We start from the raw sequence: 27,704 nt of genomic DNA, 5'->3' as shown, positions 1-27,704 counted from the left end.
TCAGCTCTGGGCCTCCATCTGACCCAGAACGTGGAGGCCCTGTGCATGCAGCCACCGTTCAGAGATATTTTCATAGAAAACTTGTAACTTTTTGCAAATACAAATATACTTTATCTAAAGTACATGACAACGTATACTCAAAAATCCAAAGTAAAACTTATATGAAAAAAAAATTGTAGTGCTTACTGGAGAACAGATAATATCTTTAACAAATGATGCTTTAAAAAAAGCTTATGTTTACATGCAAAAGAATGAAAGTGGATCTGTATCTATCACCCTGAACAAAAATTAGATGCATGTGGACCAAAGACTCAATGTGAAACTTCAAATACTAAAACTGATAAATTAAAAAAAAAAATAAAGGAAAGAAAAAAAGAAAAGGTCAGTTTCCTACAAGATTTAGGTGTAGGGCAAAACTTTCTGAATAGGACTACATTTGCTCAGGAATTAAAGTCAACAATCAATAAGTGGGACCTCATTACAGCTTCTGTACAGATAAGGAAATGATCAACTGAATGAAAAGGAAAGCCACATAACAGAAGAGAATTTGTTAGCTATATAATTCCACAGAAGAAGAATATCCAGAATATACAAACACTTCAAAAACTCAAGGAAACAAATGACCCAACTAAAAATTGGCTAGGAATCTAAACACAGTTCCCAACAGAAGAAATAAAAGCACTAAGAAACATCTCAAAAAGGGTTAGCAATTAGGGAAATGCAAACTAAAACAAGTTTGAGATCATAGAACTACTAAGATCAACAAAACAACTGACAACAAACACTAGTGTGGCATGGAGAATGAGGAACCCTCATTCATTGTTGACAGGAACGCAAACTGATACAGCCACTCTAGAATCAGTACAGAGAATCCTCAAGAACTGAAAATAAATCTACCATATGACCCAACTATACCACTCTTTGGCATATATCACAGGATTTGGCAATCATTTATAAATACAAACTAATGACTCTGTTTTTGTTGTTTTGTGTGGGTATGGTTTCAGGGGTGGCCACTTTGTATTGGCTAGCCAACTAGGGGCTCATCTCTGGGAGGCTAATTCTCATTCTTTCAGCAGTCATTTGTTGCCAGCAGTTCTTTGTTTAGTGGTAGGAGTGACTATTGAATTTTTCCACTTCCATGTTAGCATGTTTACTGGCACTGTCATTGTTTGAGTTTTGTTTATGCAGCATTTCTAGAAGAGACGGATTCGCAGAAGACTTCCTAGTGTCCTGGCTCTTAAAATCTTTCTGGCCCTCTTTTGTAGGAGTTGTGATGTCTGGGTGCCTCAAGCGTTTGCATAGTGTTCCACTGTGGTTTTTCATTAACTTTAAGAAGAGGAATCTTTGATTAGGGTTGATAGCTACACATATCTGTGGGATAGGGATGAGATTTTAGAATGTAGTAAGGAATCATGCTGGTCTAGCAAAGTGGTGGCAGTGAACAGTTGTCAAATCCTGTAATGCATGCCAAGGAATGGGATAGCTGGGTCATATGGTAGATTTATTTTTAGTTTTTGAGGATTTATAAATACATACACATACACACACGTATGTATGTATGTATGTAACAATAATTAGCAAAGAAAAAGAGGCTATCAATTTAAGAGTTAGGAAGACATGGGAAAGGTTGAAACAACGAGATCTGGGAGAGTCTGAAAGGAGAATAGAGAAGGGAGAAGTGATAGAATTATATTTGATTTAAAATGTATAAAAATAAAGAAAACCATTATAGTGTTTGAACTAACCTAGTCTAGTAAAAAGCTGTCATTCCACTGTGTTTCCCTTTAGAATTCAACCCTAAGAAGTAATAACTGTGTAAGTTTCATGAATAAAAACAGGATCTTTAAAGTCAGATTTGTTAAGGCAATTACTATATATCATGAAATGATAATGTAGTATACATTCTGCAAATAAAGATAAAATTTACTTCAACTACACTAACTACCACTACCCATTTTTTTCACTTTTTATTTTTATGTAGTCATCAAGTTTTTGGAATCGTATGGCTTAATGCTGTACTTGTGCCATACTCAGCTAGTCACCCCATGGATACAGCAAACTTCTTTCGCTGTCTTTGTCTAATGGCACATCACTGGCCCCAGGAGGCAGCTCACCCAAACTATTTCTGTTATGTATTTTTGCTGTCTCTGCACAGTAGGTGACAATCCTTGTCAGGTTTCCAGTCTGTCTCATAACTGAACGATTAGAACCTGCTGCAGATGTCACATCTAAACACTTAAATGGATTTGTAGCATCAGTGTCACCTACAAGACAATATCACTAACAGCATTGTCCTAGAGGACTATCTATTTCAGTGCTGCCAAGCTCTCTTCATCATAACTGATAGGACACTTTTTCCTAAAACAGAGGTCAGCAAACTAGAACACAAAAGTAAAATCAACACTGATGCCTGTTCTTCTATAGCTATGACCTTAAAAATAGGTTTTATATTTTTAAATAGAAAAAATTAGCTTATATTCTGTGACAAGTGAAAACAGTATGTAATCAAATTTCAGTCTCCACAAAAATATGTTACTAAAAGACAGCCATGTTCCTTCACTACTTCACTACTTCTCTCCAGCTGCTTTCTTAACCCAAGCAGCACTGATTGAGCTACAATGATTGCTACACAAGCCCCAGATATTTACCATCTGGATCCTTTAAAGAGAAAAGTCTACCAACTCTTTGCCTAGAGAAGTTTTTAGTTGTAGGCATTATGATACCAAGGGTGTACTGTATTAGTAACCTTGGATAAGTGACAATAATGAATCAACTATTTCCCTGCCTCACTTCCCATCCACCCAATTAACAAATATTTCCCTCCAATGTAGACAGCTATACTCCTTTTACTCTTTCCCTTGGCTCTGGCTTTCCTTAAGCAAAGGACTTACTGATGTTGGGCAAGAACAGCATCAAGTCTCCAATAATGGCCTCACCCACATCCCAAGCCCTCCCAGTTCTACACTGCACCAACTGTAATGGAGGTCTCTACTGTTTTCAGAGCTGACCAACATTTTTTGGTATTCATGTGCATGCTGTTTGTCACTGTGCCCATGCTCTCTCTATCAACCACTAAGGCATGTTTTTCTCCCCGGTGGGCATCTTTACAACCTTTACACCTTTACAAGTCGAATATTTCAACGTCTAACCTCAACAACTCCTCTTAACTACTTCTCTTTGAATCTTCAAACTTTTGGCCTACAAGTTCAACCTTCATAAATGGCCTGCTCTTCTGTTATTAGGATCGGTTCATACAAACACCAAACACAAGACTATAACAAAATCAAAATCTATACAATGGTTGTACTTCCCCCCTAAGAACACTCACTTTGAAACATCTCACACTTGTAGTGTCTGCCTCAAAATGGCACATATTACATTTCCTTTTTTCTCTCCACTATTGGCAGTTCTTCCAAGATTCTATGCCTGCTTCATCCAAGTGCTATCTCCACCTACCAAGGAGGGCCCAGAGCATCTGCATCTCTTCGAACATGAACTCATGTCAAAGCTCACAATGACACACACGGTATCAGGAAAAAACACCATAAGTGAAATTACTATTATATTAACTTGAATCAGTAACTTGGGTGGAACCAATCTTAAAAATATCAATCTTTAAATAGGCAAGAACCTTACCTATTTCAAAGGTGACACAGAAATCCAATAACAGGGTTTCTTTGTGTAGCCTTATCTGTCCCGGACTCACTTTGTAGATCTGGCTGGCCTTGAACTCAGAGAGATCTGCCTTCCTCTGCCTCCCTAAGTGATGGGATCAAAGGTGTGTGCTACCATGCATGGCAACAGGAGTTTCTTAAGGGCTAGTTATGAGGTAGAACTACCCAGACACTTTTTTTTCAGCCTTATTTCCAACAGTTCCCATTTTTAAACTATTGGTTTGTAGGACACAAATCTTTTTATTATACAGCAGCAAACATTCACTAGTATTACCGTATTGTCAAAACAATTTTTCAAATATTGAAAAGCATAGCAGGTGACAAAGGTTTTCTAAAATTTTAATTTTCATATAAAAATTTGAATTTGTATCTTTGGCAACAAACCTTTTTCTCAGATTTTTTTAAATTTAATTTTATTTATATACTTATTTATTATAATTTCTTCACTTTGTATCCCTTCTGAGGCCCCTCCTTTGTCTCCTCCTAGTCTCACTCACCCTCCCTCTTCTCCCCCTATGCCCTTGCCCTAGTCCCCTGATAGGGGAGGACCTCCTCCCCTTATATCTGACCCTAGCTTATAGGTCTCATCAGGACTGGCTGCATCATCTTCCTGTGTGGCCTGGCAAGGCTACACCCCCGGGGGAGGTGATCAAAGAGCCAGCCACTGAGTTCATGTCAGAGACAGCCCCTGTAACCCTTACTGGGGCACCCATTTGGTAACTGAGCAGCCAATGGGCTTCCTTTTTGGCAACAAATCTTAACAGTTATTGCCTTTAAAGTGACACATCTTTTTCAAGAAAATGACTCACAGGTAACTAAATATAAATCATCATAGTTTCTTTTCTATTTACTCTTTAAAGTAGAAGTAGTATTTCATATTTTAAAAAAATGTGGCTAGCTTTACTGACAACTCAGAAAAAAGCACAAGGGTTTTGTTTTGTTTTTTTCTTCCCCCTCTAGACAAGCAACATACAATGGATATAAAGCAGAAGTGCCTTTTGTATTCTTCCAATATTATCTCAGCAAATATTAAAAGAAAGACTAATCAGTTAAAATTTTAAAAACTCATTGTTGCTTCTTCCTCAAGTTCCTTCTGAAGTGAAGCTGGCTGGATATTTGCTGTTTTCAGTGTTTTTTTAATACACATCATGAGACAGATACAATTACTGGTACAGTTTGGTATCACTAGCATTTAATTTCTATTAAGATGTCCACAGATACCTAGCAGTGTATCAAAGCAGATGCTGAGACCCATAACCAAACCTTAGGCAGAGTGTAGGGAACCATATGAGGGAAGGAGGAATCAGTATATCCTAGAGGGGACAGGGAGCCCCACAAGGTCCAAATATATCTGTGCACAGGGGTCTTCTATGAGACTGTTTATCCAACCAAGGACCATACATGGATATAACCTACAACCCCTGCTCAGACATAGCCCATGGTAGCTCAGTATGCAAGTGGATTCCCTAGTAAGGGGGACAGGAATTGTTTCTGACATGAACTCATGAGCTTTCCCTCACCCCTGAGGGAGGAACAGCCTTGCTAGGCCACAGATAAGAATATTGCAACCATCCTGAAGATACCTGATAACCTAGGGCCAGAGGGAAGGAGAGGAGGACACCCCCTCTCAGTGGATTCGGAAGGGGACAGGGAGGAAATGAGGGAGGGAGGGGAGGATTGGGAGGGAAAGAAGGAGAGGGCTACAGCTGGGATACAAGTGAATGTATAAAATGATTTAAAAATTAAAAAAATATATATTAAAAAATTAAAAATTTAAAAAAATAAAAAAAAGATGTCCACAGATTTACTCACTTCTGTTTTTAAACCACAAGACAAATGTCAGATCAAAAAGGCAAAGAGCTTTATTATCATAATCGTTCTAATTTTGTGGGTTCTCAACACACACACATCTGCAAAAGATACCTGGCTGACAAGTAGATATAACATTCTGAGAACTACTATCTTTATTGTTTATTTGTTGGTTGGTTGGTTGGTTGGTTCCAAAGTATAGCCTTGGCTGTCCTGGAACTCACTTTGCAGACAAGGCTGACCTCAGAACTCAGAGATCTGCTTGCCTCTGCCTCATGCTAGGTTTAAAAATGTGTGCACCAACACTGCCCAGTTTTAGAACTACTAACTTAAGCAAACAAGTAAAACTATAGGGAATAGCTTGAAGTCATTGGTAAAAAATGGTATGGTGACATCTCCAAATCCATGGTAAATATCCATATACAATGATCATACCACGTATCTGCATTAATGGTTTTGATTTTAACTCAAAATGGTCTTATTTGTTCTGAAACTTAATAGTAATACAAATAGCAGCACTCAGCATGTACCAATATTATCTCATTTAATCCTCATATCTCTTTTCATCAGCTGTTATGCCACAGATGAAGAAATCTAGATTAGAGGTAGAGGAAGTCATTTGTTCAAGGTGAGAATAACAGCTGCCAATATACCTTAGATCCAGACAGAAACAAGTACTATGCATATCAAATTAAGTCTTGATAATTTATCTTTACTATGAAATCTTCTGGCAAGGGAAGCACATCACAGTAAAAGAGCAAGTTGGAGGTAATACATCTCAAGCCAGGAAACAGAAATTATGAGACCAGGGTCTCATGATTCCCCCAGTAACATTTAATACCTTTTAATATTGGGCCCTGCCTCTAAAAGTCCCTGCTAATAGCACCATTTTAGAAAGCTAAGCCTTTGGGGGACATCTAAGCTATAAAAACCATATATTCTCCCCTTTGTACCACAAATCAGTATATTATGTGTATTTAAATAGACTGATAATTTATGCTTTTGTAATTTTAAAGTCAACTTAACAAGATCTCTACTTAGAAAGGTTTTTGAGTTACTTGAGTACCTCTATCTTCAAATGATAAACAATTCCATTTAAAATAGTGTATAAACTAAACAGTGTATTAATTCATGCTACTTAAATATCAGTATGAATTAATACATCAAAGATTATTGCTTTCTTTATATTATTACTTTTTTTAAGTGCACCATGATGTTACATTCATTTTAAACATGATAAAACTGAAATTCAAATATGTTAAATACCACCTTCTTCCCAAGGCCTACTGCTTATATCACACAAAAATCAAAATCAGTCTCAATTTACTCTTAAACCCAAAATCTTTGGTCATACATCCAGGTCTATTAAAGAAAGTCTCAATGACTCACCAATTGCTCACAAAGTTGATACAGTACTTACTGATACCACACACTGCCCAAATCAATCAAGATATGACTCAACTTGCATCTTAAAAACCAATAACTGACAAAGTACATGTTGAAAATAGGTATGGTCTTAGGTGCTGCAAGTAAAGGAGATCACCTATAGGCAATATTAAATAATGAAGTAAATTGACTCATATAATGTCAGCACACATTTATGTGAGTTGTTTACATTTTAAAAAAAAAAAGCTTAGAATATAATGTCATCACAGTTACAGGGGTCATCGACAAATTATACAAAGGCTTTCAAAACCAAGAATATTGCAAACCTCAGTCAACTGCAACAGAAGCAATTTTCCTAAACTCCAATCAATCAGCAAAATTTCCATTTCAAGTTAGAATATACAAAGGTCAGGAGTCATGTCCTGAAGTTTGTTTCCATTTGAAGAATTTACACTACAAAATAGCTGTAAAAGAGATAGGGAAGGAATTAAAAGTTTATCCAGTTCAATCTATTTCTTGAAAACCCAACTTTTGGGGGCTGGAGAGATGGCTCAAAGGTTAAGAACACTTGCTGTTCTTGCAAAGGTCCTGAGTTCAATTCCCAGCAACCACATGGTGGCTCATAAACATCTATGGTAAGATCTGGTGTACAGGCAGAACATTGTATAAATAATGAATAAATCTTTAAAAACAATGAAAGCCCAACTTTTAAGAAGTATAAGCATCTGTGACTGGAGAGGAATGTGGTTTAATTTCAATTCAATCATAGTCTCAATTCAATCATAGTCTCAGAGTCCACAGCTTTGGAGGGAAGCTGAGAGAATAAAAGACTCTGTGATACCTCTAAAGCAGAAGGCAGTATAGAACAATTACTTATAGTACAGAACACCATTCCAGATTCCAGATTCTGTGAAAGAGATAATTGAAGGAAAAAAAAAAAAAAAAAAAAACTACAGATCAATATTACTTCGCCCACCAAGGATTCCTATTGTGACCAAAAGGAATCGCAATGCAATCATGAAAAGCAAATGACAAACATAAAGGAGGGTGAAGATTGAGGTCATATCCCTTAGCATGCATCATTTAAAGAGTTCCCCCACTTATCTGAATCAATTTTACATACTTCATTTCATTCAGATAATTGAAGTTTTCCTTTAGAGTTGTAAAATGTTTACCTCAACATAATTAGTAAATTGTCCACTTAAAGATACCACTACAAAAATTGCCATCTTTTCCTTCTACACATAGACATGTACTCCACTATCATTAAATGTATGAGATTTAGGCTTTTGTGGAATTTTTAGTTCAAATGTCCTCTTTAAAAAATTAGTACAAGAAATCCTCCAAAAAAAGTTATGGTCATTACCTTTTTAATACAGCGTTTGCATTACTTGTTAAAGACATGGCAATTTTGGAGTTCAATACATGACTGCTGTTCTAAAACCAAATTAAAGGTTTAGACTACTAAAGAGTTTGATGACTTCCCTCAATACAATAACTAGAATTGTATGGAGAACAAAATCAAAGAGGTCCCTCTTTTTATAGGCAGTAATTTAAGGGCCTTGTAATGAGAATTTGCTCTTTAGTATATAATTACTAATGAACAAAAATGGGGTCATTAAACTCACTTCTTTATAGTGCCATAAAATTTCTATGTGTAAGAAATATAAAATAATATATACATATTCATCAAACTCAAAACATACTGAAATGTGCAATGTCTTACAATTCAACATAGCGAAATTTTTGCACCTTACGTAAATGCTTCTAAGATGACTGAAGTCATTTTTCATAAAATATGAAACTTCCAAGTACTAATGTTGGCAATAAAATGTCTAAACTCCTTAAATGTATTATGAATTTTCTATAGACATTTCCCAACACTAATAAGAACTTACTATTAGAATGAATGTGTATTTAACCAATATTAATAACTTGCTATGAGAAATACAGTATCACTCTTGACATATACAGTCTAAAGGACAGGAAATAACCATGCTACAGAAATGTATAATGAACACCTTATCAAAAGGAAGCCTTATCAAAACGGAGAGACCATAGGGCAGAAAAATCAAACACTTAAAAACAGTTAGCCATCATTCAAAATGGACAAAAATAATTTGTGGCTCCATTGACATGGTGGTAGAGAAAAGCTAGCCAGGAATGGGTTCTGAGTCTTGAACAGATAAATCCTGGATGTCCTAGAGTTTCCGATGCATACAAAAAGCCAAACCTCAAAAAAGTTTCAAGTGGAAACAGGCAAAGAATCCACATTTCAGTATCAAAAGGGCAGTGCAATGAGAATGAATCTAGAAGATGGTATCACACATAGTATCCATGTTCTGCCAAGACCTCTACTATCTGCAGACAAAAACAGGCCTCCATTTCCTGTTCAGAGAAGAGAAGACCTGGCCAACCTGTTCCAGATACTTAAGCTAAGAGAATGTTCTAGTTCCACAGGGTTCTGAAAAGAAAAAAAGAGAGGGAGGAAGACAGGGAAGAAGGGAGGGAGGAAGAGAAGAAAGAAGGTGAGGTACAAAAGAAACCCTGATTACTTTTTAGACAAATATTCAAAATGTTTATCATTTGTTCAAATAGCTTAAATTGCATAAAAGGAGGGAAAATCTGTTTTCGTAATAACTATCATTCTGTAACTTAATTCCCTCTATGACTTTACTGAAATATCTGCACGTTTCTTACATACTTTGAGATGTATGTAAGAAACATCATACATCTGTACAGCTCCTGATGAAAATGTGTTTAAAAATAAACTCTCACATGCACACAGAAAATATGTCAAGGGCATATATAGCATAATATCATATTTCTGTGAAGAATGGATGATCAAGGTATAACTCTGGCTGCTACCAAAAGAGATTTGGGGGCAAGGGTGTGGGGAGTATATTTTCCTTCTGTGTAAAAGGGACCGATCTAAAAGTGGATAGTCCAGGAAGACTGGAGCGTACTGAAGAACCTACCAGTATAGATAGATGCACGGTGACTGCTTCATATAATTAAGCACCATCCTCCTCTACTTTAAGTTTGCAGTAACAGTCTCAGTAGTGAAAGAAAGAAAGAAAGAAAGAAAGAAAGAAAGAAAGAAAGAAAGAAAGAAAGAAAGAAAGATTGTAGTTCAGAGAGAGAATCAGTGTATAGCACTTCACATGTTCAAATAGTAATAACTCTATGGAACCGGCCTGGCTATGCATTTGCTGGGCCCAAATTCTACCAGTTTTTCAATGGAAAAAGTGATAGCACTTTGCAAAATAAATCTTGAAATGTTTCCTATTTTGTTTTGCTTTAACATACAAACAAGAAAAACCTAAGTATAAACATAAAAGAAAGATAAGACTCGTTGTGTTTTAGTAATTACCACCAACATAAAGCACACTACATCATTTAAAATTCTAGGAGAACATAACAAAGTAGTCCAATTCCTAAATCATGTTATTTATGCATTCTACAGGCTGAAGAATACATCCTTATAAAGTGAAACCAAAACTTTAAAATATGGCCTATGGTAACAATTAGACGTTGCTCAATTTCTGGTTATCAAACTTTTTTCCAGTAGAAATGTCACATTACTTCAGAAATTTTTCAGTGACATTAAAGAAAAAAATTAATGCTTCTTTCCCCAATTTATCTAAAATATTTATATACTTTGGTATTCTTTTTCAGTACTGGTTCAATACAATGGAGAAAATTAGTAATTTCAAGTTTACTAAAATCACAATTTGGTACTTCCAGGCACTCATCTACCAGCAAGACCAAAGTTACAGAGTATCCACTGCATTTGACACTAGCCATACAGATTAAAACCATGGCCATCTTTCAAAAACCACCTACCAAACGACAAAGAAGCAAAAAATATTTAGTAAGTCTACACCAAAACACTGCTGTAGGACATGTAAAAATCCCATCCCACTCCAACAAGGACCTCAAGGGTTCCTGCATTTTAGGATTTACTTTTTAATGTAATACTGCAAATAATGATTTAGATTACAATTCATGTATTGGATTTCTCTTCCTACTAAATATCAAAGTGATTCATACGCTAAAACTCTTGATATACCAATGTTCAGAGAAAGATAGGTTACCTAAATCAAGAGTATGAATGACAGGGATAAGAGAACTGGCTCATCAGTAAAGAATATGAAATCTTTGGCCTATTATTTGTCCTGTCTACAAGATGTGCTGAGGTAAAGGTGCACAAATTGTGAGAGCGGCCAACTAATGACTGGTCCAGCTTGAGACGCATGCAAAGAGTGGGAGCCCACCCTTAACACAACCAGGACCTAGGGGCTGCATGCCCAGAAACCCATGATAAAACCAAACACAATTGGGGGGGGGGGGGAGACCTTTTCCTGTGGAAGCAGCCAGTCTGATTAGGAGCATGGCCTTTTCGTCTCCCTGTCATGGCTTGTGCCCATCCCCTTATATCAGTGTACTCTGAAAAGGAGGAGCCTCTCTGACAAGAATGTCACATTGCCAGCTGAGTTCAAATCTGCCAGGATGGTGTGAACTTAGCTCGCACCAACTTGAGGAAAAGCAACAGTCAGCCCTGTGCAGGCAGTCAATTAGCAGGTCATCAGACCAGTGCTGAGTCTTGGAGCACTGCCAGAGATGTGGCTCGAATTCCCAGAGTTCAAGGTGATAGGAGCCACCATTCTGGCTAGGTTGTCTTTGGAAATATGTGTCCTGGGGGCCACAAGTTTGCACCAACCAAAACCTGGTGTCATAGGCACCACCCAAAAAAATGATATGCCATCTGTTCTGCTCTGAGTGCCTCAGTCTTACCAGAGTTGATAATGTCTAAAAGTCATCATTTTGAGGAAGTTCCTGAGCTGCCTTTGGTGGCTAAAGATAAGGTTGAACGTTACAAGAAGACTAAGGAGGCTGTTCTTGAGGGAAGCTTAAGAAACTTACAGCTTGGAATGACATCAAAAAGGTCTATGCCTCTCAAAGGGCAAAATGAGAAACCGAGGACACATCCAGCGCAGGGGACCCTGCATCATCTATAATGAACATAATGGTATCATCAAGGCCTTCAGAAACATCCTCGGTATTCCTCTGCTTAATGTAAACAAGCTGAACATTTGAAACTTGCTCCTGGTGGGCATGTGGGACATTTCTATATTTGGACTGAAAGTGCTTTCCGGAAGTTAGATGAGTTGCATGGCACTTGGTGTAAGGCTGCTTCCCTTAAGAGTAACTATAACCTTCCCATGCACAAGATGATGAACACAGCTGTAGCAGAATCTTGAAAGAGCCCTCCAAGCACCACACAAGAGGATTCAGCGTAGTCTTGAAGAAGAATCCAGCAAAGAACCTGAGAATCATGTTGAAGCTGAACCCTTAGGAAAAGACTATGCACAAGAATACCTATTCTTCGCCAGGCCAGAAATCACAAACTCCTCATGAAGAAACTAGAAGCAGCAGCAGCAGCACTGGCAGCCAAGTCAGAGAAGAGGAGTGCAGAGAAGAAGCCTGCGGAAGGCAAGAAAGAAAAGAAGCCTGCAGATGTCAAGGAGCTGAAGAGGCCTGCAGGAAAGAAGGCTGCCCCAACCAAGAAGCCAGCAGCTGAGAAGAAACCTACTGCAGAAGAAAAAAAGCCTGCTGCATAGACTATTAAAATTTGTTTCATTCCATAGAGCAAATAGAGACAAGTCAATTTGAATAAAAACCTAACCAAAGAAAACACTAAAATCAATCAAATGATTCCTAATGATATTCTGCTACACTCATAGATTGGTGCCTAGCCCAGTTGTCATCAGGGAGGCTTCATCCAGCAACTGATAGAAACAGATGCAGAGACCCACAGCCAAACAAATACTGTTGATGAGGGAAAGATTGTAGGAGTTAGAAGGGTCAAGGACACCACAAGAAAACCCACAGAATCAACTAACCTGGGCCCATAGGGGTTCACAGAGACTGAACCAACTACCAGGAAGACTGCATGGCTGTGACCTAGACCCTCTACATGTATGTTTTACAGTTGTGTAGCTTGGTCTTCTTGGGGAACTCTGCACAGTGGGAGCAGGGCTGTCTCTGACTCATTTGCCTGCTTTTGGGACCCTTTTCCTCCTACTTGGTTGCCTTGTCCAGCCTTACCATGAGGGAAGTGCCAAGTTTTACTGCAACTTAATATCTCATGTTTAGTTGCTATTCACAGGAAGCCTGCCTTTTTCTGACAAGAAATGGAGGGGGAGTGAATGAGGATGGGGGGGGGGGGGGGATGAGAGGAGAGGAGGGATGGGAACTAGTTGGGATATAACATATGAGAGAATAATTTAAAAAAAAAATAATGTGTATTCCTTTTACACAGCATCCAAGTTCAGTTCCCAGCATCCCCACAACCCCAGTACTAAGGGACCTGACACCTCTGGCTCCCATACACATTTGCAGTCACATGCATATACACACGTGTAATTTTTTAAATTAAAATAAAAATGTTTTTAAAGGAACATGACTAATAGAATCCTGGCATGGTAGAAAGTGGAGGCATGAGGACAAGGAGTTCAAGGCCAGGCCTCAGCTATATACTGAATTTCAGAATAGGCTATATAAGACCCTGCCTCAAAAAAAAAAAAAAAAAAAAAGCTGAATCTGAATAATTTTTAAATTACTTAAATTCAAACTTTTAAACTACAGGAGAAAGAAATGCTTCAACAGAGAGATGTAAGTAGAGTTTGGTAATTTCAAGTAATTTGTATCTAATGTGTCAAAATTAGAAATCATTCTCATATAGCAGAAAAGAATGTTTGTTGGTTTTTTTGTTTGTTTTGTTTTTAATAGTGATTACGTGGCAATTTCTAGGATAACATAAGCAAGAAAGAAAGGACCAGAGTTCAGGAAAGCATTTTACTTTGCTCAACAGGCTGGGGCGTTGAGCTGAGGAGTTGACCAAATCAAGATCAAGTTTGGTACAAGAGTGTCCATGAGGTTTCATCTAGTTAAATGTTTAATAAAGTACTTCTAAATCTTTTGAAATTGTAAAATAGTGAAGCTGGATTACACTGCTGAGGTCCCTTCCAAATAAAAAGTCCTGCTATTCTCTGATTCATAAGGTAAAAATATCAACATGATTTCAGAACAAAAGTAAGTAAGTTATATATTATTATTAGCTTTGGGTATCACCTACTATTGGTTTTCAAGTTTGTCGAAGTATCCTGATTCAAAACGTGTTCCTCCGACCCTCGATATTAAATTGCTTCATTAAATACAGAACAAGACCATCAGGACAACAGTATATAATTCCTCTCAGTGGAAGCTGAGAAGAATCTATTCCACCTCAAAACCTGGAACGCACTATTTAAAATTCAATGTATCACTGGCGTGTGGGTTCCTACGTGAAACTCCTGTCATGGTTTAAAGCTTAAGGCAAAACAGGCTAAAATAGTTCTATTGAGTTCTACTACTGCTTTTTTTCCAGGAGCTCCTTTACCTGACCGCTAGAGTAAGCTTTAAAATCAACTCCGGGGGTGGTAACAACTGAGTCAGGCAAGCTGGGGCACAAGAGGGCCGAGGACAGCAACCCACCGCGTGTGGAAAGGTCACGTTTTCCATCCCCAAACTGTGTGATACAGGTAGAAGGAAAACAAAAAAAAAATAAAAACGTAAGCCCTTCTCTTTCTCTTTGAACTTCCCATCACAGGGCCTCAAGGCACTAACTTCAGGATCTCAAAGCTTACTTATCTAATGAGGCGTGGTTCTGAGAAGACTAAAAGTTGCTCTTGACCCGCGGAGTGGCAGGAGGGGTGCAGGCACTGCCTACCGCGACACCGAGAGTTAAACTAATACATTAATGCAACTTTGCTGTCGTCCCGTTCGCAGCAAAAACTTATTATTAACTCCTAGAACCCTTCCTCGCCAAAGAACGTCCGGAGACGGGCGGGACCCTGCGGAAACCTCAGGCCTACGCCGAGTCCTCTAAGGCGGGGGCCGGGAGAAGGAGAGCGACACGTCGGGAATCGCCGCCCGCGGTGGGGACGCAGGGATCGCGACTAGGAGGGCGCAGGCCTGGGCCACGCCGCGCCAGCGCCCGGGGAAGGCCGGCCGGGCGTGCGCCGGGCCTCGGTCCGCCCCGGCCTCCGCGCCGGGGGAACGCATCGCCGGGGACCTCCGCGCGCCAGCCCGGGCGAGCCCGCAGGAGGCCGCGCTCGCGCCCGGGAAGCGCGGCCTCCGGCCCCGCCTTCCTCGCCCCGTCTCCTTACGGCCGCCGAGGGCCCCGCTGGGAACTCCGCGCCGCGCGGCCCCGCGAGGCGGGCGCCGGGCGGGAAGGAGGGAGGGAGGGAGGAAGGGAGGGAGGGGCCGCGCTCCCCGCCTCCCGCGGCCAGCGCAGCTTCCCAGCCCAGGCGACTCACCTCCTCCTCCTCCTCCTCCTCCTCCTCCTCCTCCTCCTCCTCCACGGCTCCCTCCAGGCCACCGACGGCCCAGCTGGCGACGCGCTGACGCCGGGCCCCTCCCCCGCGGCCGCCACCGAGGCCGCAGCCCCGCCCCGCGGCGGCTCCCGCGGCCTTGGGACGCGTCGGGCGCCGGACACGCCCCTCGCCACGCCCACGAGCGTGAGGCCCCGCCCCCTCCCGGCCGGCGGCCTCCACGCGGAGTCCCTGACTCAGAGGCCGCGCGGCGCGGTGCGGCGCGGCTTCTCGCACCTGCTCGCCGCCCACGGGCCGTCCCCACCACCACCACCCCGTACGCTTTCCAGTCACGCCAGCGCCCCCGCCGCCCCTTCGGCTTTTCCGCACGCTCTCACACCTCTGGTCGCTGCCTCCGCCCGCGCTGCGGCCTCCTCTTCCTAGCCAGAGGTGTGTGGTCTCACCGGGTCGCGCGTTCGCAGGCAGGTTTCCAGCCGGCACCTGTGGTCCCCTCCCCTAGTCCTTCCGGGCGCGCCCAAGCCTCAGGTACCCCGCTTGGCCAGGGCCCACCCTCCTGCGGGTATTGGCCAGCACGTCCTGCTTTCCCTCCCTCGGCACTCCTGGCAGATCTCTTGCTAGCCAAAGCCGGCTTTTCTGTCTACGTAAGTCATGTGCGGCCTTTTGGGTTGTCGATATTACATGAACTTCAGATGCATCATGAGTATTCGTAATAACACCTTCGCAGTCCTAATCGCAAGAACAGTTACAGAGCAATTGAAAGTCAGAAAGAGCCCAAGAAACTCTTAAAGGTCGCTGTAAAATGAGGTATTTGTCTCATTTTATATGATCTGTATGATATATCACATTTCTGTGATTCTGAATTAATGACTTTGTACTTGAGATCACGTTGTGGATTAAATGATTCAGGCAAAAGCAAAACATGCAATGGTAGGTATATGCTTTTATCTGGTAACTTCATTTTTAAAGCTACAACTTGGAACAGACTGTAGTACAGAAATGCGTTAAGCATACCAAAACAACAGAAACTGATTAGGCCTTTGGAGTTATATCCAAGAGTTGCTCAAAGTTATGTGAGTAAACATTATTATCCTTAAATTGAACAGTGAAAATGATCTTCTCTTCTAGACAAAGCCCACACTCTATGCGGACCTCCAAAGCTTAAAACCATTCTTGAATTGAACAACAGTATCACAAGCATTTTAAAGACCTAATAAACCATCTGTCCGTCCACTTTTACACAAATTGGGAAACAGAAAAGAGTGAATGCAGAAAGCTGAAAATGAGAATTCCTGACTGCAAATGAATCTAGTAAACCCTGTTTCACAGAACAAAATATTAGGAAAACCCCAAAGCTGAGGTTTATCAATCTGGAAGAAGGATCATAATTTTGTAAATGAATCAGCTTCTCAAGATCACCTGGAGTCTTTTTTTTTTTTCATTTTGCTGATTAAGATCTGAAGCCCAGAGAAGATAAGTTGCCTAACCTATATATGCAGCCTAACTGGAATAAAATTGGATTCATACTCAGACCTGTCTCATGTACTTGTCAGCATAGGATTTAGAACTACAAATATAAAGCTACTCAACACCAGAACTCTTTGACATCGCAGCTCTGCCTCAGTATACATGATCTGTGAGTTTGAGGTTAGGTATTGCTGTTAGAAGCCTTCTCACCCTATTATGTTCAAGGACTCCTGTTGTGCAACCTGCATCTCAGTCAGGGATCATCTGCATGATCTCAGTCACTTCTGGCCTGGGCTCTGGAACCATGATCCAACCAAACACATTCATCCTCAGAGGTGCCAAAGGCTGTGCCTGATTAAAAGAGTTATGAAATCTCTATTGTCAAGAAAATTACAACATTATTGGTGGGGTAAAATATGAGGCATGAAATGATAATTCAACACTAATAATCAAGAATTCAACAGTAATCCAAACGTTAAGTGGGAAAATGATACACATAAATTAGGAAAAGACTTCTAAAGGCCACAACAACAAAAAGATCCGTTGTTTAGGGCACTGTATGCAGGAGAGAAAGTAAAGCAAAATGCTTGAACAAAAGCACTAAGAAAACAGGCACACCACGAATGGTGGAAAGTAAGATCAGGGAAGTGAAGCAGGAAACCTGAGAAGCAAAAGCAAGCTAGGCCAAAATGTAAGGACCTAGATTTCAACGTGAGACATAGTTTAGTGGGAAATCATTGTGGGCACGCTGGGCAGGGGAGAAAGAGTGGGGAAAGACATGAAAAACATCAGAAGTCCATAACCTTCTTAGGTATGTTGGACATCAGAGCTTCTTACATAAGAAAACACAAAAAGTAAGTCCGAGGTGATTTGGGAATTGTGGCAAAAGTCAACTGGAGCCAGGTCCTTAACAGTGCTCATAGGAACAGCCTGCAAACTCCTGGATAAGGAAGCAAGATAGCTTCCCAAGGGAAATCCTCCACATCTTATTTTCATTCCACAAAGCTAGTTTGAAACTCAAATAGAATTAGAAGATAGGCCCTGTCCCTGGGCCTCATTCTTGTATTTTTATAGTTTCTAATTCAGCCATAGTGATATAAGTGTTTTCTATAGTCAAGTATATGTTACAGTAGAAAATAAAATTTAAAAAGTGATTGTTAAATATATATAAAATATTGCTTTGACTCTACCTTTCAGTAGCTTGTGATCTACTTGGTGAAGAAAGGACAATGTACTTAACATCATATGAAATACAATCCATGGACAGGGAGAGCAACCTTGTGTACAGCAAGATGAAGTAATACAGAAATTGTGAGGGATATAGCTGAGTAGACTGGAAATGATATGATCTATAGAGTCATCATTCAACAAATTTCAGTGAACTTTGCACAGTGTTCTAGATACTAAAGACAAAGCAATAAAACAAACAGTTCCTGTTCTCACTGAGACCCAAAAGGAGTCATGTCTCATGTGTTCAAGACTCTTACGAAAAGCAAGGACATCTAGAATAAGAAACTGGGAAAAGCGTGAAGGAATGAAGCAAAGGAGATATTAAAGCCTTAAGTGTGGAAGGGCTTTTGAGGTCAGGTTAAAGTAAGGACATTGGAAGATTAGTCCCTCTGGGATTGCAAATTTGAAGGACAGATGGAGACCTGTAAAAGCAGATGCAAGCCTTCATGATAATACAGGCAGGAGATAAGAAGTAGACAAGGTTGCTGGCAAGGTTAGCAAAGAAGATGAAAATGTCAAGACTAAATAGTGGGTAGGTGGTGTTAGTTGCAGAAAATCTATAGCATCACATGCAGCAGAAAGGTCGAAGAGATAAGCATTAAGAAAAGGCCAATCTGGTTAACAACAAAGATGTCATGTGTGACGTCAAAGAGAAACGTCTCTGAAGAATCAGATGTGAAAAAAAGGCAATGAATGCTGACTAAAATAACCAGCACAATTCACAATGTGCAAAGCATGAATGTATTTTCTTTACCTTTGGGACACTATTGAATTTTAGATACATTTAAGTTTCCCTATCTGTGCCTCCATATTTAAGGAAGAATAAATATCTTCAGATTCTATAAGATTTACTTTTATAGCTCAAAACTCAGTCACATAAATGACTCCCAGAACATTCACTCTTCTCTTGAAATATGGCAATGACTTAGCAGCTCTTTTACCTGTTATGCCTAAACCAGGTAGGCAGTGAATATGGCCTTGGACACATCATACATTCGCACTGAACTCCAGGTTTTTACTATTAAAGAAGAGAAATCTCAGACTGAGGTATAGAGGCAGAAGGCAAGCCTTTCTACAAAGACAAAAGCAAAGTATCCTGTGAAGTGTGCAGGAGCAGCTACCATGACTTCAAGTGGCACTTTTGCCATCTGCAGGAAGATAGCTCAGCTGAACCAGATGCCCTTTTGTTTAGCACACTGCAAGACAATTGAGTAGTTTTCTTCCCTGGAAGTAGATTAGAAAATTTGGCAGACAAAGTAGAGGGAGAAACCTGAAGCCATCTATTTGAAGTGATGTAGCCTTGAGCTTCCAAGGATAAGCAAGCCAGACGTTGGCCAAATTTGTGTCCATACATGTATGTGCATGCCTCCTCCTAATTGTATTATGTTGGTGAGTAGAGTATGTTAATTTGTTATGTGTTATTGAAAGATGGCTTGCTATTATCACTCTTTTTCAGTTGGAATATACTTCATTTGGGGGTTTGCTGGGAGCACCTAATCTCTTGTGGTGGTTTGGAAAGCTGCATTAAATTCATTGAAGAAAAAAAAATATGTGAAAATTATTCTAAAAATAATCATGAAATTTACTATGTTTAGTTTGCCGGCCTAAATGTTCCTCAAGTCAGTAGTGACCACAGATTCTTAGCATTAATAAACAGTTACCATATTGCTGAAATTAACACCATATTTAGTCCTAGAAATCTTGTTATTGGTGCTGAGAGAGGCCAGAAATACCAGTAGCCTAGGAAGGATAAAATATATTCTTTGTTGGTAAAATATCTTTAATTGGGACTTAGCTATTCCACATTACAGTACAAAGGAACCTGGTTTATCATTATTACCTCCTGGCCTACAGTTAGAAGCATTTCACACTGTGCTTCATCCTGTACCTTTTATCAAGGATAAATTTTCATGTTTTTCCTTAAAAACAAAGAAAGCTTACATAATCTCACCTCATGACTAGCCTTTCCAGTAATTATCTGTTGCTTAGAATCAGTGTCAGCCAACCAAGTTCAGATGGGGGAACATGTTTGATCTGCTGTGATGTGATTTAGAAGACTGCGTACATAGAAGGTACAGCTATGCACATACAGAGAACATATTGATCTAATTTGACTGCCAGTGATTTAATTAATGTTTTTCAAGCACTTTGAACATGAAAAGCACTATCTGAAAGCTGAGAGCCATTACTCATACTCATTTTTCTTAGAATTAATGTACAAATGTGATACTCGTATGGTAACTTTGAGAGACAGGCTCTATTTTAATAAAATCTTTGGGCCACGCTTTAAGAAACTCATTAAAACTTGAAGACTCTAGTTTCTGAAAGTCAACCTTCAAGCTGCTTGAGTATCATCCATCAGTAGATGCTGAGGCACACAGGCTAAATAAACAACAGTGACAGCTTGGGGAAGGATACGCACCTGTTTATTCAGAAGATGTTAGCAAGGGCAAGCCTAAAATAAAAACACACGCCACAACCTGATTTTCACTTTTTTGTGCATGCATTCAACCTAAAATTACCCATATTATCATCAAGTTCTTTTTTCTAACTTTTTCCTCTCTAAGAAATAACTACTAATGAGCATGATACTTTGGTAATAATCTAAAAAGAAGAGAAAAGTGGACACTTTTTAATGCTTTAACAAGTAAACATAACATTTTTAATTATTGCTTTTTCCTTAAGTTAGGTTTAAGAACAATTGGCAAAAGAGAAAGAAATTTTGAGCTGAAAAATAAGTAGTTTGAAAAAAAAAAAGGACTTCATCTAAAAAATAGCAGTTTTAGCAGTATTCTTTCTGTGCCTACAGAGGAATGACAGGATATTTGTTCAACTTTCCAGTACCATGGGACAGATCTAGCCCAGCACATGCCTATAATCCCAGCCCTCAGGAGGCAGAGGCAGGTGGATCCCTGAGTTTGAGGCCAGCCTGGTCTAACAAGCGAGTCCAGCACAGCCAAGGCTACACGGAGAAATCCTGTCTCAAAAAAGAGAGAGAAACTGAAAAAGATACTGACTTTTACCAAAATGTATGTATGGAAAGCCACTGCTTTATAAGATAATTTAAAATAAGGAATTTGAACACAGGTGCCTCACATAGGTACTTCCTACAGAAGACATAAGTTAGCAAAAGAAACTCTCAACACTAAGCAATAAATACCTTTCTGAGTTATTGTATAGGAGACACCAGGGACCCCAAAACAACATAGGCTATTGCCCGTACTTTTGGTTGCCCATCATAACTAGTTGGTAATACCCTATTGCTGAAGGTACAACATATTTTGGTTACAGGGTGTAGAGGAATCAAGTTGCAAATGACCTGAATATTTCTTTTCTTTAAGCTTGCTTTCATGTTGCTAGAAGGTACTGTGCATGTACTAGAGGAGAAAGGTATTACCCACCAGTTAAGGCTGAATGCTACAATGCCAACCTCCCAGGGAAGATGTATCCACTGGTGTAATAGTGGCATGAAGGTAATGGGTGTAATGAACTCTTTCTGATTAGATTTGAGGCCTGATCCACAAGAGAGAATTCATGCCTGATACTAAAAACTTGCTCCTAAGCCCTAGGCAGGAACCTACTACTGTTGTTTTGCTAAATAGATATGTTGTAAATTGCCTTATAAACATTATGTTTGTAGATAGATAGATAGATAGATAGATAGATAGATAGATAGATAGATAGATAGATAGATTAGCGTTCTCAGTCTTGGCCACAGAAACATCTTTCTATAGTAGCCACAGTTAAATACAAAGACTCATAACTGGCCAGTGTGCTATGAATAAGCAACTAATGAGTGTTCAGTCTTACATGGAATATCTATGTCAACCTCCCCAAGGCTTGGGGAGCATCCCAGAAGAGGAGGTATAAAGAATGGAAAATCTGATAGATGAGGAGCAGTGCCGTAAGGTGCTTCTGAAGATGGCTGTTGCACTCATGAACTTACTGTAGCATTGTTACCTACACATGCTTGGCCAAGATCTCTCATCCCATCATGCAGCACTAGTCAGTCTTCACTGGTCATGCACACATAAAAAGAAGACTGAAGTTATAAGGGTGATTTGTTAGGGATCCCAGGAGGGATGGTAGGGAGGAGGGAGAGTTAGGCTGGATATTATCAAGATGCACTGCATACCATTTACATGTATGAAAATGACAAAGAATAAATAAAAGATCATAAAATAAGTGCTGACTTTTCTTTGTGACCACCAGCAAGATGGCCTCACTAATCTCTGACTTGTTTTTTTTTTAATTGTTGCTTCTTTTCATTTATATTCTTGTCATCTAAACAGAACTTTGCTTGTCCCTCAATGTAGAATTTTTTTATGTATATTACACAAAATGCATATTCTGAATAAAGCACCCATTCCTTTTAAATGATATTTTTACTTAATATTTTTAATTTAATCTTTGAGAATCACCTTTACATGAAGAATTTCAACTATATTCATCTCTACTCCCTTCCTTTAAATCCTCTAGGATCCTCATATCTCTCTTTCAACTTCATATCATATTTTTATAAGGTACTGAGTCCAATGAATGCTGCCCATATATAGATAGTATGCAGCTATCCACTGGAACTTAATCAACCTAACAGGAAACTGGATCTCCCTTTCCTAATAGCCATTAACTGTCAGTAGATCCTCAATGAGGGGTGGGGACTTGTGTGCCCTTTCTCTATCTGTGCTGGGGGGTTTGCTAGCTCTATCTTGTGCAGGTGTTATACAGGCAGCACAACTACTGTGAATTCATAACCACCATGATCCCATCAAGTCCAGAAGACACTGTTTTGCTTCAGTCCTTCCCAGCCTCTGACTTTCATAATCTTTCTGCTCCTCTTTCCATGTCTTTCTTACCGAAGGTCTTATAGATAGCAAGCAGGTGTGACAAGGGAAAGTAGTATCTATCAAACATAGCACAGCTTTCTTATTTTTTTCAACCTTCTTATGTGGTCTGGTTGATACCATATACCTAGTACTTAGAAAGGGGCTTCAAGAGAATTGAATTGCTGGTCCTAGGTTTGTAAGAGCACATTTCTAGGTTGCCTGTCTAGTTCTAGAAACCCAATTCTCTAAAGAAGCAATTCTAGATCTCTAGGAGGTATCTAAGCAAGCAACTAAACCCTCAGGAGGCTTCTTATGAATGAGAATTAAACCTTGAAATGTTTAAGAGGTGAGCAGTCTGGAAGCATTAGCTACACAGCATTGTGTACTCCAGAAATAATCACTTGATTTAGATCTGTCCTCTCTCCAAATGGGAACACTTTGTGACTTGTTTTTTCTTCTTTCAGACAGGGTCTTGCTTTGTAGTCCCAGCTGGCCTAGAACTGGCTCTGTAGACCAGATTGACCTCCAACCTACGGACACCCACCAGCCAAATCCTTAAGAGATGAGAATTGGTATTAAAGGTATGCACTTCCATGCCTGGTGAAACACACAAATAAAAACACTTTGTAGCACTGTCCTTTAAGCAGAAGGCAAAGGATAATGGAGCAAACAATATGTCCTTTATTAATTAGATCACCTCAGTACAAATATGTAGGAAATATTACATTATAAATTGTGTGCTAGGAAAAAAAATGGGTTTTGGTTGGTTGGTTGGTTGGTTTGGTGTAGGATATGGTTTACATTCCACTGCCATACCTTCTACACTTAAAGAATTAGTGAAATTTTGCTGGGCCTGGTGGCACATGCCTTCAATTTTAGGAGACAGAGGCAGGCAGAATTCTGTGAGTTTGAGGCCAGGCTAATCTATAATGTGAGTTTCAGGATATCCAGGGCAACATAGTGAGACTCTGTCTAGAAAAAAAAAAAAAAACAGACAATGAATTAGTGAAATCTTAAATCTAGTCTACTGGGGTCAGGGATGTTCATCTTTGCTATGCCCAGATCTTTTTTATTCCACCATGTATCATTAATAAAACATCTTCCATTTTCTCAGATGGACATGGTCTCCAAATCTAAGGCTGGTCAGAAGCAGTATGATAACTATGTGCTTTTGCAGCTTCAAGCCCTTAGGTTCTTAGGTATAACAACTACATTTCTATGGTATTCACCATTTATATTCCTAATGCCCTAGTGTATAGGAGTGTGCAATGCTAAAAGCAAGGCATTCCCCACTTCGTATGCTTAAAACTAACCCTCACATATCTGGGCCCGGTACCTCCATGAGAAGGATGAAACACACAGCTTTGGTGGAAGGAATGAGTGATGGAAGACAAATGCTCACAGAGGCTGAACACTTGGCAGAAGCCACTGATTTATAGTGTTTGCTGATCTATCCAGAAGCAGTATCTGTGACAGCCAAAGGACAGATTTTCCTATGAAACTTTCCTATGAAAGTTACATATGTGCATAAGGCAAGGGCAGGGAAAATGTTCCTTTCATGGGTTCCCAAGCACTGCAGACTCTTTAACCACTAACTATGCCTGTAATAACCAATCTTGTAGCTGCCTCCAATTTCTTTTGAAATAGGAGGAAATAAAACATGAGCTAGCTCCAGTCTGCTTTTCCCATGAGTAGTTAATAGCATTTCTTTTATTTATTTTAACACATTACTTCTCCCTTAATTCACAGACTAAAGAGGAAACAAAATTGTATTCCATTTTCTTTTTCCTGTTGCTTTTTCAATTAGTCATAAAAAAAAAAAATCCTCACATACTTCAGGGGGCCAAACAGAACGGACACATTGAAATATCTTTTCTGTCCTATTCAGTATGCAGTTGCCCCATTTTGAAGTTGTGTCCTATTGCTTTTGTTCCTATAGAAAGAAGTTAAAATTCAAGAAAACTTGAAAAAGGAAAGCTGATCTTAATACTACCAACCTTCCCTCTTTTCTGTTAGCAGAGTATTATAGGAAGGGCCGATCTGTGCCACCTGGCATCAGAACTGTTCAAGATCTGTTGGCTTTTGAAGTTAACTCATTAAACTATCTAGCAGCCTTTAAACAATCATATGATGTATTCTCCTCTGGATAATTGGTACCTGCCTTTGTCTCTACAAATTGCACTAGTAAGACTATGTCAAATACTTTAATCAAATGACATCATAATTAACATTATGTTATAATAGGCATGGATATAAACTCAAGTATCCATTTTCTTGGGTAGTGTTAAACAAAATGCCATATATATACATATATATATATATATATATATATATATATATATATATATATATATATTTTTTTTGTCCAGCCACTAGATGATTTTGTAATTAGAAGATTCACTCTAAAATGAAAGTCTGTGGTTGATGAGGCAGAACCAGCTATGCTTAAAAGGGAAATTCTTATTAGTACAAAATATTGGAGGACAAACAAAATCAATTTCTACAGGAAGATTAACCAAATTGTTCATTATCATAGCAAACACTGCAGAAATCAAAAGTATGGACTTTATCATAGACAATATTAGCCATACCCAAGAAAGAAAATGAGGTACCATAGTCTAATTTGTGTACAATAATTGTTCATAGTAACATTCTCATAGTTTGGGTAGTAACTAATTTTGTTCTATGTGACCTTTGTTCTTCAGGATTGGCTGCTAATAGAAAGTAGAAAAAATAAACATAAAATTGTATTTTGCCAAGATAGCTTTAATGTTTTGAAAATACTCGGACATCAAAAGTAAAAGGAAAAACTACTAATGACATGTAATCAAGCATATACCTTTAGGTTTGAATATTTGAAAAGTACTACTGCTTTTTCAAAGGCTCTTAGAAAGATATCTTTTGTTCACATATTGTTTTAGCCATTACAAAGATTAAGCAAAAAGTCGAGTTAGATAGGGGGCTGGAGTGATAAGTCAATAATTAAAAATCTTTATTATTTTATTAGAAGACCTAAGTTCAGTTCCCAGCACCTACATAGCAGCTTACCATTTATAACTCCAATTCCAAAGAATGAGATGTCCTCTTTTATCCTAAACAAATATATATAAAAGCAACACTAAGTGACTTCAATGGTGTATGTGTGTGTAATGAAAATTATAGAAAAGGCGATTCTGAACCAAGAGTTGGACTATATGAAGAGTTAGAGGGGAGAAAGAGGCAAGAAAATGATGTAGATATAGTATTCATATATGAAATTCTCAAAAAAGTCAAGTAAAAGTTACTATTATCAGCTTCTTTTCTACTATACCCTTTGATGGGTCCATGAACTGTGGTTCTGCAATAGCCAAGCTGTGAGGCTGGGGCCCTGATATGTGTGATACCACTCTGCTCTCTTGTAAGCTTCAGAAGGATTTTTAAAATTAGCTCTAATTTTCTGCTCTCCATTTCCTTCTGGAATTCCACTTTTGCTCATTTATCAACTTTCTTTTTAGGTCATTATTCTAATAAATAATATGACTTTCAAAGCCTTGATTATTTTCTGTATCCTTTCTGCCAGAGAAACTAATTTACGTAAACACACACACACACACATTTACCCAACATGCACACAGCACATCTTTTTGTTGTTTGTATTCTTTTTAGACAGGGTGTCACCATGTGGTTCATCCATGCTAGTTTTGGACTTGAGATCCTTCTGCCTTAGCCTCCTAAGTGCTCAGATTATAGATGTGCTCCCTCAGGCTTAGTTTCACACAACATATTTCCACACCAGTTTTGTCAGTGCCTAGGGTGATGCTAAGATATACAATGGATATTTTAATTTAATTGGACTGTAAGAAATTTAATCCCATGTGAAAATTTAGTTCCTTGCCCCATAATAGTCCAAAACTATTGGTTTACACACAAGGAGTATTTTTTTCCCTTAGTTCCCAATGTTGTCAGTGTAGAGAACAGAGGAAGAATGTTCTATGTGAATCACTTCTATTTCCAAATGAGCTTGTTTCTACAGTCTGATTAACTACTAAAAGCCAGTTTCAAGAAATCCTGGCCATAGTTGAGACCACACAGGAAGGTGGGTTATTTAAAAGGGCTTAGAGTACCTTTTAAAAAGGTTCCTAACTTCTCTTTTCTCAATCACCATTTCCCAGGGTAAAGCATCCTGATTGCCCACCATTGAATATTAGATAAAGGGGCTAACATTTCTTAAGACAGAAAAGACCATGCAATTATGATAGCAGCTCTTTTTAGCCTCTCTTTAGGACCATGTCCTGGCTGGGTTTTCATTAACTTGACCCGAGTTAAGAGTTATTTTGGAAAATAAACCTCAATTCAGAAAGAAAAAAAAAAAATGCTTCTATACAACTGCTTGTAAGAAAGTCTGCAGAGCATTTTCTTGATTAACAATGGACATAGGAGGGTTCTGCTCACCAGAAGTAGTGCCACCCACAGGCAAGTGATCCTGGATCCAAAGGGAGTAAACTAGTAAGCAGCATTCTTCGACGTCTCTGCCTCAGTTCTTGCCTCCAGTTTCCTGCCTTGACTTCACTCCATGATAGACTATGAACTGTAAGCTAAAATAAACTCTTTCTTTCCAGTGTTGTTCTTGGTCATTATATTTGACCCAACAATAGAAAGCAAACTAGAAGACCAAGATACCCCCTGCCTACCAATTCCTTTCCTTCTTCTCTATGCTGTTACGTGTGTGTGTGTGTGTGTGTGGTCTATTCTGGATGCCATGATTTTGTGTGTTTAATAAGACATTTTAAAAAGGTCAAAATAGCTGCACAATGTCAAGTGAGCCAAAACTGCAGGATAAATGGTGGGCGCTCTCCAATAACTTCCTTCCTGAGGAGCTACTACTGGCAGTTGCTAGCTGCTGAGGAAGGGAGAATCATTCTTTTTTGGATGTATGGCCACTAGTAGGTTTCCAG

The 27,704-nt window shown here is 39.2% G+C and overlaps 1 protein-coding gene and 1 pseudogene across 2 annotated transcripts in view; one reads left to right on the top strand and one right to left on the bottom strand.

Moving 5' to 3' along the window:
* The window catches only part of Gtdc1 (glycosyltransferase like domain containing 1), a 401,908-nt gene extending 386,169 nt beyond the window's left edge, over window positions 1-15,739 (bottom strand). For both annotated transcript variants that reach the window (XM_055600706.1, XM_055600707.1), the window contains exon 1: window positions 15,630-15,739. The gene's annotated coding sequence lies outside the window, so the exon portion shown is untranslated. The remainder of the gene's footprint in view (window positions 1-15,629) is intronic.
* Window positions 11,288-12,496, top strand: LOC129671627 (60S ribosomal protein L4-like; annotated as a pseudogene).
* Window positions 15,740-27,704: the final 11,965 nt, after the last annotated feature.

This window comes from Psammomys obesus, unplaced genomic scaffold, assembly GCF_907164565.1.
Source record: "Psammomys obesus unplaced genomic scaffold, mPsaObe1.curated_primary_1811, whole genome shotgun sequence".
Classification (NCBI taxonomy): domain Eukaryota; kingdom Metazoa; phylum Chordata; class Mammalia; order Rodentia; family Muridae; genus Psammomys; species Psammomys obesus.
Note: the sequence above shows the minus strand (reverse complement) of the source record. Positions and strands in the feature narration are given on the sequence as shown.